Source organism: Taeniopygia guttata, chromosome 4A (assembly GCF_048771995.1).
Source record: "Taeniopygia guttata chromosome 4A, bTaeGut7.mat, whole genome shotgun sequence".
NCBI lineage: Eukaryota > Metazoa > Chordata > Aves > Passeriformes > Estrildidae > Taeniopygia > Taeniopygia guttata.
The window spans coordinates 17,217,473-17,229,484 of record NC_133029.1 but is presented as its reverse complement, the minus strand read 5'-3'; the positions used below and the strand labels follow the sequence as shown (position 1 = coordinate 17,229,484).

At 50.8% G+C, this 12,012-nt stretch overlaps 1 protein-coding gene across 2 annotated transcripts in view; it reads right to left on the bottom strand.

Moving 5' to 3' along the window:
- The window catches only part of TRPC5 (transient receptor potential cation channel subfamily C member 5), a 100,742-nt gene extending 94,316 nt beyond the window's left edge, over positions 1 to 6,426 (bottom strand). The window contains exon 1 of one of the 2 annotated variants that reach the window (XM_030272901.4): positions 6,288 to 6,426. The gene's annotated coding sequence lies outside the window, so the exon portion shown is untranslated. Of the gene's footprint in view, positions 1 to 4,906; positions 5,484 to 6,287 lie in introns of those variants that run through there. The other variant, XM_030272902.4, reaches the window with a different exon arrangement.
- Positions 6,427 to 12,012: the final 5,586 nt, after the last annotated feature.

Below are 12,012 nucleotides of genomic sequence, written 5' to 3'. Positions count from 1 at the left end.
GGACCACAACAAACCTCTCCCAGCTCCCAGGGTGATCCCAGCACTGAGCTCCTGGGCACCCTGTGCCTGGGGAAGAAGTCAAGAGAGCTGGGAGGATACCACTCCAAACCTGGCATCAGCTCAAGATCCACAGAAAGTCACAGACAAACGTCAGAACATTTGCCCTGACACCGCAGAAACACAGAGCTCCAGGCTCAAACAAAGATGCGCACTTTAAGGCAGAACTTTAAAACCTTGTTTACACCTTAAATCTGAGAAGCCTGGAGCCCTTTTCCCTGCTGCAGAGCATCTCCCTGCCCTGATCTGGGTTCATCTTGTGCCCCTTAAGTCCGTGGCGCAGAGGAGGGACTCAGGGTCCGTCTGGAACAGGACGTGGCACCTCTCTCCTCCTGTGCATCCACGCTGGCCACGGGGCATCAGGCAGCACCTCAGAGGAGCTGCTGTCCCTGCCCAGGAAGCAGGAGGCTGCTGGAGCACAGGGCTCTGTCTGGGCAGCCCTGGTCCCTTCAGCAGTCCCTGGGGAGCCACTGGGCCCAGTCAGCTCCAGAATGGCCCTCGTGGACTCTCCCAAGAGGAAATTTCATGTTTTCATGCTGAAGAAATGAGATATTGCAGGAGAAACAAACTTTTAAGATTCTTCAGAGGTTCAGTCTGCTCTTCCCCGATGAGGATCCCCTGATGGTATTACACAGGACAGAAAGATCTGGGAAAAGGCTTTTCACTATAGCCCCTGCAGGGACTTGGCATCTTTTTGTTCAAACATTCTCTGTGCTCTCCTGCCCTCTTCCAGAGATCACATCTTACTTCCTTTGTCCACATAACCTCTTCTTTTCAGTTAGAAAATCCCTCTCTTGCAGCAGATGCTGCTCTTTGAATCAGCCTTCCTGCAGCTCCTCAGGGACCCCCTCAGCTCCCTGTCCATTCACTCACTGACCACATCCCTGCCCCCAGCTCAACCTCACAGGAGAAGTGGGTGACAAGGCACTGCCATCCTAGCAATCCTTATGCCTCTTGTTCCTAGTGTGAACAACTTTAGGGAGTGAGGACAATTTTATAAACCTGGAGGTCTTTCCACTTGGAAACTTTCAAATCCCCCCATACACATAATGCAGAGATTTCCATTAACTGCAGCTCCAGGCTAAGTAAGAGATCAGCACCTCCATTTCGTAATGCAGCACAAACCAGAATGAACAGGACACAAAGAGCGAATGAGAAAGAGGAATTATTTCATCTGCTTGTCCCAGCCAGAGCCCTGAGCCCCAAATGGCTTCATCCTCTCACTGCTTTTGTCAGTAAGGCTTCAGACAATGAAATTCTTGCAGCTTCCTATGTTAATCCATTAATACCTGTGAGAGCATGCTGAAATCTCTACACTGGTTATCATTCTGGAACCAAAATAACCAATAAACACTATTCCATAGGCTCTATCCTTCCTCTCTATTTTACTGAGCAGAAAGTGAACTGCTGTTTTAGCAAGCTGTGCATATCAGAGCGGGGAGAACACAGGAATGGATTAAATCCATGCTCCTTGTACCCCAGGATGCCATCTCAGGTGATGGGCAGCAGTCTGGGTGCCCTTCTGAGCTGCCCCAACATCCCCTGGAAATTCCAGGGAGCCAGGTGTCACACCCAGACCTTCATCCTTCCTCTCCTCTCTCTGTGCATTGTGAACTTGCCTCATGTTTTTCAACCTGCTTATGCTTTTGCCCTCCACAGTATCCTGTGGTAATGAGCATCACAATTTAATTAGCAGACATGATAGGGAACACATCTGACTCTATTCAGGTGCTTAAGCCAGTCTTTCTCAAAGAGTGAATCAGATTGCTCTCTAAGGATGAAAAAAGGGATGCAGGACACGTGAGAGGGGCCAGGAAATTGCTTCAGTTCTCACTGGAACATGTTCACTGCACGTGAAGAGGGAGAGAGAGGGAGAGGAGGGAGAAGGGAATAAGGACAAAGCAGCTTCCTGGCTTGACTCCAGAGACTGAGCTGAGAATAAATAATAATACTTGTCTAACGAGCTAACAGAAACACCCATCATTCCCACCAGCAGAAACCATTCTGCTGCCCAGGTCAAGTCTCTTATCATGGCCACTGTGACCAACACCATATAAAATCTGATGTGCCATAAAGAAAATAAAAAATGGAGAAAATGAGGACCCAAGTCTACCTGCTACTCATAGGCAGAGAGAAATACTCCTGGTCTGTCCAGTTCCTCCCCTTGGCAGCCATCACCTCACAGAAAACACTGCAAGGATGCCATACCTCCAGCCACACTTCACCTGGGGACTACTCACGGCTTCCCAAGGGAACAAATCTCAGGAAGAACACAACTTTTATGTTGAAGGACTCCACGCAACAACACAGCAGCCTCTTTACCATGATGATAAAAGCAGCCAGAACATTAGACGGGTTATCTATCCTCATGCAGCAGCAGGAGGGGACCAGCCCCAGCTCTCCTCATTTCAACTCTGGATGCCAGCACATCTCTTGCTTCCCCAAGAGGGAATTTAACCTAACTTACCCTGAAAACACACTGAAGCGGAATCGCTCAGAGAGATGAGAGGAACAACAGCCCTGCCCCAGCTTTGCAGCCACTGCAGCTCCCTCACACAGGGACAGCTCCATCCTCCCTTGAGTCCTAACTGCACTGGGCCAGGCCATCCAAGAGGAGCTGGCTGGCAAGGTGCTCTGTTGCAGTGATTTGTGCTTACTGGCCATCTCCCTTGGCAGGAAAATCAACTGAGAGCAGCCTTAGCCTTGCTCTGATTTAATGCTTGTCTAGCTGAGAAACCCACAGTTGTTTAAAAGCCACTGACTTGCTCTGGTACTTCTTAATCTGAACCACACACTGGGTCTGGACTCTTCTGCAGCTATTCATACTAATTCCGCATTGCTCACCAGGATTTCCTGTTTAGAAACTTTCAGGAATCATTTGCTAGCTTGTGCTATTTTTTCCCCCCAAACTGGACATTGTAGAGACGAACACCCATCCCTGGCAGCACCCTGTCTCTCTGGGACAGGCAGCACACCAGGTTCCCAGCTCTCACCCTCTGAAAAGTGCCAAATGCAGGTGCTGGGATGAACCTGCCCACCTTTGTTCCAGGCTGTCAGCCCAAGCAGCTGCAGAACTCTGCTCTGTGCAAAACCTGCATTTAGGCACTCGCTCCACACAGGTGCCTCTCAATTCCAGAGATAAAACACCGAGGCAACTCCAGACCTCAGTTTTTTTGATGGTTGCACCCTGTGCTGAACTTGGTGATCCTTGCTAAACATGACTTCATGAATGTCTCATCCTGCAGGTTGGCTTTTTTCTTCTCTTCTCATGTTTTCCTTTCTCTGTCTCTAGCCAGAAATGATTTACATGTTTGTTTACTCTGAGCTACATTCATCTGAGTCATTCAGCAACCCTCTACCCACAATCATATTACAGCAAATTTGGAACTGGAGTCTCAGGGAGTGAATATTATGCTGTTGTCAAGATGAGAGTGGGGGGCCATATTCTGCCACTGGGTTTCAGGAAAAACTGACTTTTGCAAACATGTCAAAATCCAACAGCCTCACAATCCCCTGTGTTCTGCATTTCTTCTTAAAGAAGGAGAAAATCCAGGCAAATAAATTACTCTATATTTACACCAGTTACAGTGTAACAATTAGTAGGATTTGGCTCATTTTGTACAAATTATACTACTGTGCTTGTAGGAATCATCTATTCTGTTTCAAACTAATTTTAGCCACCCTTGACTGCTCTTCCATCTGTTGTAGAAAAAAAAAAAATATTTGCACATAGCTATTGTGAATTTTCTTCTCCAAGGTATGTTTTCAAGAACTACATCTCTCAAAAAACAACGTAATCATATTCTTAGCAAGACTCATAGCTCAGCTGACAGTACCTTGTCTATTAAATCCACAACATGAAAAGACCTCAGAATTGACATTCTAAGGATTTTTTTTAAGGTTGCCTGAAATAAATCTTTGCAGAAAGGAAGCTGATCAAAGAATTTTGAGCTTTGCATTACCTTTAATGCAATCCTAGAAGCTATTCAGAGATTCTACCAAAGCAGAAAGGGGTTATGAAAAGTAACAACACCTTTTTAAAAAACATATTACAAAACCAATGAGATTTCAATACACTACAGTGAAAGTGATGCACATTAAAACAGAAATCATTCTCTCAGAAGCCCAGTAATAAAAATAAGGAATTCTATTAATTTTCTATGCACTTGCAAGATATATTAAGACTGATCAGAGGTTAGTCTCAAGCTCAAGTCCTTTTCCATCTAGTTTCTCTTCACTGCTTTACAGGGAAAAAAAAAACCCAACTAAACCAAAACCCAGCACTTTGACCTTTCTCTTTACTTTTAATTCCAGAAGTGTACTCTGTAGCAGTAGCTGAGGTGTAGTTCTTGCCTAGGAAGTCTTGCACCTAGCTGACAGTGTATTGATCCCTGCTGTACCTGAGAATAAAAGTGCAGCCAGATGGAAGAGCAAAGCCCCACCACAGAGAGCAGTGGGCTCACAGCGGGCCAGGGGTGTCGTGGTCCGGGGGAGCACCTTCATGTCCTCATCCACAAAAGGGTCTGGGCTGAAGCATTTCTTCAGCTGATAATGATAATTACTGCCAAGCTGCATGCAGGAAAACTGGGAGCTAACACTCATGGCCGGAACAAAGAGTGGCACATCTGATAGCACCTCAATGGGGGGTGCTTTTCTGCCTTTTCTCAAGAAACAACACTAGATTTCTTTAGGAGGGAGTATTAGTCAAAATGCCGTTCCTTTAGTCTGCCTCAGAGCTCCCTGAACAGGCATTTGGCTACAAGTTCCAACAAACTGCCTAAAGATACCGTTTTAACTTCTGAAAAGCATTTTTAAAGCAGCAATACCGTAATTTGCATTTACACAGTACCTGCCTGGCTGAAAAGTGTTCTCAAGGGCTTCTGAGCAGCTTCACGGAGCCCTGGGAAGCAGTGGCACACGACATCATTAAGGAGAAGGCAATCAACACCGTCGAAGCCCGAGAGCCTTGCCCAGGATCAGGCAGGATGTCCTCAGAACAGAAAAACCCCACTCAGTTCTCCCGTGGGGCCAGACACCCACACTGAGGCACCGTGACCACAAAGACAATGCTCTTCCCAAAAATCCTTTCTCCCAGCTTTGATCCCGGTGGGTCCCTTCATACTCGGGAGATTCTGTGCTCCTTGATCACCTCTTGCCTTCCGCACAGGGCACTGCATTACATAAGCTCGTTTGCACAGATGCACTGGGCACAAAACTTAGGGTTTACATCTGACCGGCAGAAGGACCAAATATTTTTTACAATACAGTGGAAAAGTTAAGAAGAAGTGATCAAACAGAGTGGGAATTCAAACTGATGCTGCTCGAGAACGCAAGACTTGGTAGGTGACTGTTCAACCATGTTACCTTAGAGCACGGAGAATTTAATGGGAGACTTGCACATTACCATATTCATAACCATGACTAACAAATCTGTTGTCAATGCCACCAAAAATATCACACAAGCAGAATGTTTTTATACCAAAGAGACCACTGAAGTCACGGCTCCATAGTAAACAAATGAACTTATGAAGAGTCTTGAAAATCAGCTCTTTTTTATCTTTTTTTTTTTTCCCCTGCAGAATTTGATATACTATGAACTGCGAGATGCCTGGTAGTTCAAAGAGGGGTCGATAAAAAAAGCATTTTTCTTCTGCAAGCATCACAGCGGAGAACAGCTCTCCGGTACCACTGTCACCTTTCCCATGCTGAGGGCACCCAGATGACTCACAGCCAGGTCAAGGGCTGCCCGAAGGAACAGCAGCTTAAACCGGCATTTAACCGGCTCTGCGAGGATGCAGGTGGTCGGTGCGTGCTGTCATTTAGGGCAAGGGCAGACAAAACCCAGCACCCGGTGCTGCCGGCAACTCCCGTGGGGGAGCGTGGCCACGCATCCCGTCCAGTCCCGCATCCCCGCCGGCTTCGCATCCCTCCCAGTCCCGCATCCCACCCAGTCCCGCATCCCTCCCAGTCCCGCATCCCCGGCGGCTTCGCATCCCTCCCAGTCCCGCATCCCTCCCGGCCGGCTCCGCCGCCGGCAACTTCAACGGGAGCAGCGCTCCACGCCGGGGCAGGCGTGTGCCGGTGGCTCCGGGGGATGCGGGCTGGTAGCGGCCCCGACCACCCGCGCCTGGCACTCGAGGGCTCGGGGCTCCAAGTTCCGAGAGTGACCGCGGAGCTCCGGGTCCCCGCGGCCGGTGCCGCCCGCCCGGTGCCGGCCCGTCCCCGCTCACCTCCGCGCCGCTCCGTCAGGCGGTACCCGCCGGGGTGCCCGCGGGCCCGGGGCTCGTCCGCGATCCGCCGGGCGCCCCCATTCCGCCCGCCGCTGCCCGGCCGGTCCCTACGCCGCGGCCCGCGGCCCCGCGGCTCCGCGCCGCCGGCGGGCAGGGCAGGGCGGCCGCCGCATCGCGCTCCGCGCCCGCAGGCGGGCAGGGCTGCGAGCCGCCTCCCAAAAACCCCGCCGGCAGCTCCCCGCGCTGCTCCCGCCGCCTCCGCCCGTCCCTCGGCGGCAGCCGGGCCCCGGCAAGCCGAGCCGAGCCGAGCGGAGCCGAGCGCCCGGCACACGCCGCGCCCCCCGCACCCGCTCACGGGCACACGCCGCCCCCCGCGCCGAGACACCCGCCCCGCACACGCACACGGCGACACACAGCCCGCACCGACACACACACACACCCCGCACACAGCGACACACAGCCCGCACACACACACACACCCCGCACACAGCGACACACAGCCCGCACCGACACACACACACCCCGCACACAGCGACACACAGCCCGCAGGGACACACACACACACACCCCGCACACACACACACACCCCGCACGGACACACACACACACCCCGCACACAGCGACACACACACACACACACCCCGCACACAGCGACACACACACACACCCCGCACGGACACACACAGACCCCGCACACAGCGACACACAGCCCGCACGGATACACACACACACCCTGCACACAGCGACACACAGCCCGCACACACAGTGACACACACACCCCGCACACAGCGACACATAGCCCGCACAGACACACACACCCCGCACACGGCGACACACAGCCCTCACGGACACACACACACCCCGCACACGGCGACACACAGCCCTCACGGACACACACACACCCCGCACACGGCGACACACACCCCGCACACAGCGATACACAGCCCGCACACCAACACACACCCCGCACTCCAACACACACCCCGCACACAGCGACACACAGCCCGCACGGACACACACACACACCCCGCACACGGCAACACACAGCCCACACGGACACACCTCGCACACAGATACACCCCACACACACACACCAACACACAGCCCACACGGACACACGCACACCCCGCACACAGCGACACACACCCTACACATATACACCCCACACACAATCACACCCCACACACCAACACACACCCCACACACAGATACACACACCCCACACACACCCTGCACAGACACACACAGCCCGCACACAGACACACCCTGCACATACACACCCCACACACCGACACACACCCCGCACAGACACACACCCTGACACAGGCACACACTACACACACCCCAAGACACCCCCCCCACACACACAACCCCCAATACACAGCCCACTCAAGCACAGGCCCAGCCACACCTCACGAATTCAGCCACATCCCTCCTCCATTCACACCCTCACAGGGGTACAGCCGCCCCTCACACACACACACACACACACACACAGACACAGACCCTCACTCAAAACACACCTTCACACGCCCACCCACACTGTTTGGGCTGGGAATGGGTGAATTCTCCCCCCAGGATGTGGTGCCGGGCCGTGGGTTGGGTTCAGTGTGAGGATGGTGATGCTCACACCCCGGTGTTGTAGCTGTGGCTGAGCAGGGCTCACCCAAGCCAAGGCTGTGCAGTGGGCAGGAGCACAGGGAGCCAAGACAGCCAACCTGAACTGGCCAAGGGGATACCACAGTGCCCTGCCCAGTATAGGAACTGGGGGGCTGGCCAGGGTCACTGATGACTGCTGGGGAACAGGCTGGACATCTGTCAGCAAGTGGTCCATGTCTGCAGTGTGTGTGCATCACTTGCCCTTCTTAGAGCTTATTCCTCTCTCTTTTGTCACCTCCCTTTTCACTACAGTTGGATGATGATGATGATGATGATAGTATTTTATTTCACTTATTAAGCTGTTTTTATTTCAAACCACAGGTTTTGCCTTCTTTCCAATCTTCCACCCCATCCCATTTGTGGAGTGTGTACAAGTGAATGGTCTGCATTGTACTTGGTTGTTGGCTGGGCTTAAACCCCAACACCCACACCCCCACCCCCACCCACATCCACCCACATCCACCCACCCACTCACGGTTCCCTCACACCCCTCGGAGCCCCCACCAGCCTGGTCCTGTCACAGGGAGGTTGAAGCATGAGTGTCCCAGAGCCACCAGTACCTCCCAGCAGAGCACTGGGTGACACCTTGTCCAGGAACCAGCTCTCAGCCGAGCTCTGCAGCCACCTCAGGGCTCTGAGCCCACATCTCCTCATTTCCCAGCCACTTTGTTGTCTCGTGGATGTCAAAGTCTGTCAGGCTCCTGACCAGGCTCCTAACTCCTTTAAAGACAGACTGAATCCAGTGAATTCCAGCTTTCACCTTTCCCTGGACATGATAGTTTGCTATGGCCTGACAAAGGAACTTTTCCTGCTTCCCTTTCCCACTGACCCCACCAGGTTCTTCTGGGGTTCACTTCCCTTTCTGCACCCAAAGCTGAATGCAGGACGTTCCTTAGACCAGGAGAGAGGAACTGACCTGTGAAAGGAGTTAGCCAGGAGAGGTCCCACTGATCCTGCCTCTGCTGTCACACTGTGACATTCCCACAGCCACATCCATATGGGCAGGACCACACCCACGTGGCAGCTCTGTCCCCTGTGGCTCTGTCATGGGCACAACATCACAGCATTAAATTCTTTTTCCTTTGTAAGCACCACAACTGTTACAATGAGCCTTTCTTGCACTTCATGCTCCGAGTCTTGATGCTGAAGAAGAGCCTGTCATTGGCCTTATAAACACATCAAACCATGCTCTGCCCTTTTAATGATCAAAATCATTGCCAACGTCACCTAAATTTTGCTGTGATGTTGTTAAAAGATGAATAATACATGGTCACACTCTGATTTTGCTGTACCTCACTCATGCTTCCCTTGAGGAACGAGTTTACTTGCTACAGCCTGTGCACATGAACCGCTTTGTGTGGGACAGAGATGCAGCCACCCATGAGTAGAAATGCAACCACAGCTTTAATGGGGCACGAAAACATGACCCAGACAAGGCCAGGCTTCATGGCTCAAAGTTCCAGAGGCCACCAGCAGCCCTGTGAGGGAGGCACCACCTAAATCTGTCACAGCACTGGGACAAACTCTTCTTCCCCTGCAAACAGCACTGGAGTCCACTCAATATTTTATGGTGCAAATGTTGAGTTCCCTTCCCCGTCCTCTGAGGTTCTGAGCAGCGCTGAGTAAATAATTCACAGCAAATCATTTATTCAAAACTCCTGCCTGTGTTTTGTGTCAGTCCAAGAACACAAAATTATCTTCTCCCTGTTCAGGTTCAGCCAAGCTGTGTTTTAGGGTTTGGGTTGGTGTTCAAGAGCTGGGACACAGGAGGGGCTGCTGCAGGGGTTGCACTGCGCTGTCCCTACGTGTATGTGCTGAGTGGGTGCAGTTGGCTTTGTAAATGACACCCATCTGTCCCTGTTCCAGTGGGATGAGCTGAATTTACTGCCAGGGAACAGCCTTGAGCCCAAGGAGAGGGTCCGTTTAGCAGCCAAGATTAGGTTCAGATTACAGACAGAAAACTGTTCTAGTGAGAAAAAAAATTAAAGCAAAAGCCTCTGGTTATTGTGTAGAGCAAACATAGGAGGGGCTTCTCCAGCCTTCCTTTCTGAGGGGTGTTAGCAGGGAAACAGGGCAAAGCTGCAGCAAGGAAACTTCACTCAAAAAGCCATGCAAAAGACCCCAAAAATCCCACAAATGCAGGTGATTATAAGCAGTGTCATTTTTGAAACACCATACCAACCCAGGCTCCATTTTCAAAGGCTATATATGTCTGTCCCGTTTGGGAATGCATTCCTCTGGAGCCACCTGAGCTCAATTAACCATCAAGGACCAGGTTTCCATGTACACCAGGCTGTGGCAGTGCCTGGTGGCACTGGTGTCAATCAGAATCAGGCCCAGTGGGGCACTGACAACCCATTTTGTGTCACAAAAGCCATCTGGTGCCAGTAATCTCAAGGACAATAACAAGTAAAATGGACACAATTATTTATTTCCCATTTCTTTACCAGAAAGTGGACAGTTCCTGAGCCCTAAAAATGGAAAGGGAAACAGTCAGCTATCCTCAGAAATAAAGCCTCTGGAAAAATGTCTTTTATCTTGCTGAAAAAAAATGTGTTTTCCTTCATTGTGCAGAAAGGCAGATTTTGCATATTTTAATTAGATCAGTTGAAAACTTAGGAAAAAGAGAAAAAAGAGAACCTGCTTTGCTGTCAAGCTCCTTAGTGAAGAAAAGTTCTGAAAGTTCAGGAACTTGGAGAGAACTTTAAATCTCCATGGCTAAAAATAATCCATCCCTTAAGAAAATGCCATAGATTTTTTTTTTTCCTTTTCCTTTTTTTTTTTTTTTTTTTTTTTTTTTTTTTTTTTTTTTTTTGTATCATCGCTGCCTTAGATGACTTCAGGTCATCTGAACATGGAAATTAAAGTAGGAAACTGGAAATCTTTTTCTTCTCAACTTTTGTGTTCTTTTCAGAACCTTTTTGCTGCTAACTGGGCACAGGGTAATCCCTGCAGGGCTGCCATTCCACTTGGATTTGCAAGAAGTGGTGCAGCTTGATGAAATAGGGCTTGACAAGATGTTTGGAGCTGCAGCCAGTGGTGCAGACACGAGCAGGAGATTTCTACACCTCCTCTTCTGTAGTTTTAATTTTTCTCTGGAATTGTTAACATTGTTTTAGATTCTGTCTTTGTTTGCTCCACTGAACACACACTGAGCAAAGACCCCGGGCTCTGCTGGTGGCAGAAGGGACAGCTTGGCCCATGACAGTGGCACAGCCTCGTTCACGTCAGGGGAAGATCGGGCTCCAGGACTTACACCTGCTGCTCCCACTGAACTGAACAGGAAAAGTAGTTTAGTTCCTGTTGAGACAATGTTCTTTCCATTGGAATGGATCACAGAGTCATGGAATCAGCAAGGTTGGAGAAGATCTCCTAAGATCACTGAGTCCAGCCATTTAACCAGCACCATGTTCACCACTAAGCCATGTCCCCAGGTGCCACATCCACACACCTTGTGAACTCTGCCAGGGATGGTGATTCCAGCACTTCTCTGGTCAGCCCGTTCCAGTGCTTGACCACCCTTTTGATGAAGGAATTTTTCAGAATTCACAGAATGACCAGGTTGGAAGAGACCTTAAAGAACATTGAGTCCAACCCAGCACCAGCACCTCAACCCTCTGCCACATCCAGGCTTTGTTAAACACACCCAGGGATGGGGACTCCACCACCTCCCCAGGCAGCCATTCCAGAACTTTATCTCCCTTTCTGTAAAAACTTTTTCCTAATATCCAGCCTATATTTCCCTTGGCACAGCTTGAGACTGTGTCCTCTGGTTCTGTCAGTGCTGCCTGCAGAAAGGCAATAACAATATCCAATCTAAACCCCTCCTGATGCAACTTAAGGCCCTTTCCTCTGGTCCTGTCACTGTTTAGTTGGGAGCAGAGCCTGACCCCCCCCCCCGGCTGTCCCCTCCTGTCAGGAGCTGTGCAGAGCCAGAATGTCCCACCTGAGCCTCCTTTTCTCCAGACTGAGCCCCTTTCCAGCTCCCTCAGCTGCTCCTCTTTGGACTGACTCTCCAGACCCTTCCCCAGCTCTGCTGCCCTTCTCTTGATGCTCTCCAGCCCCA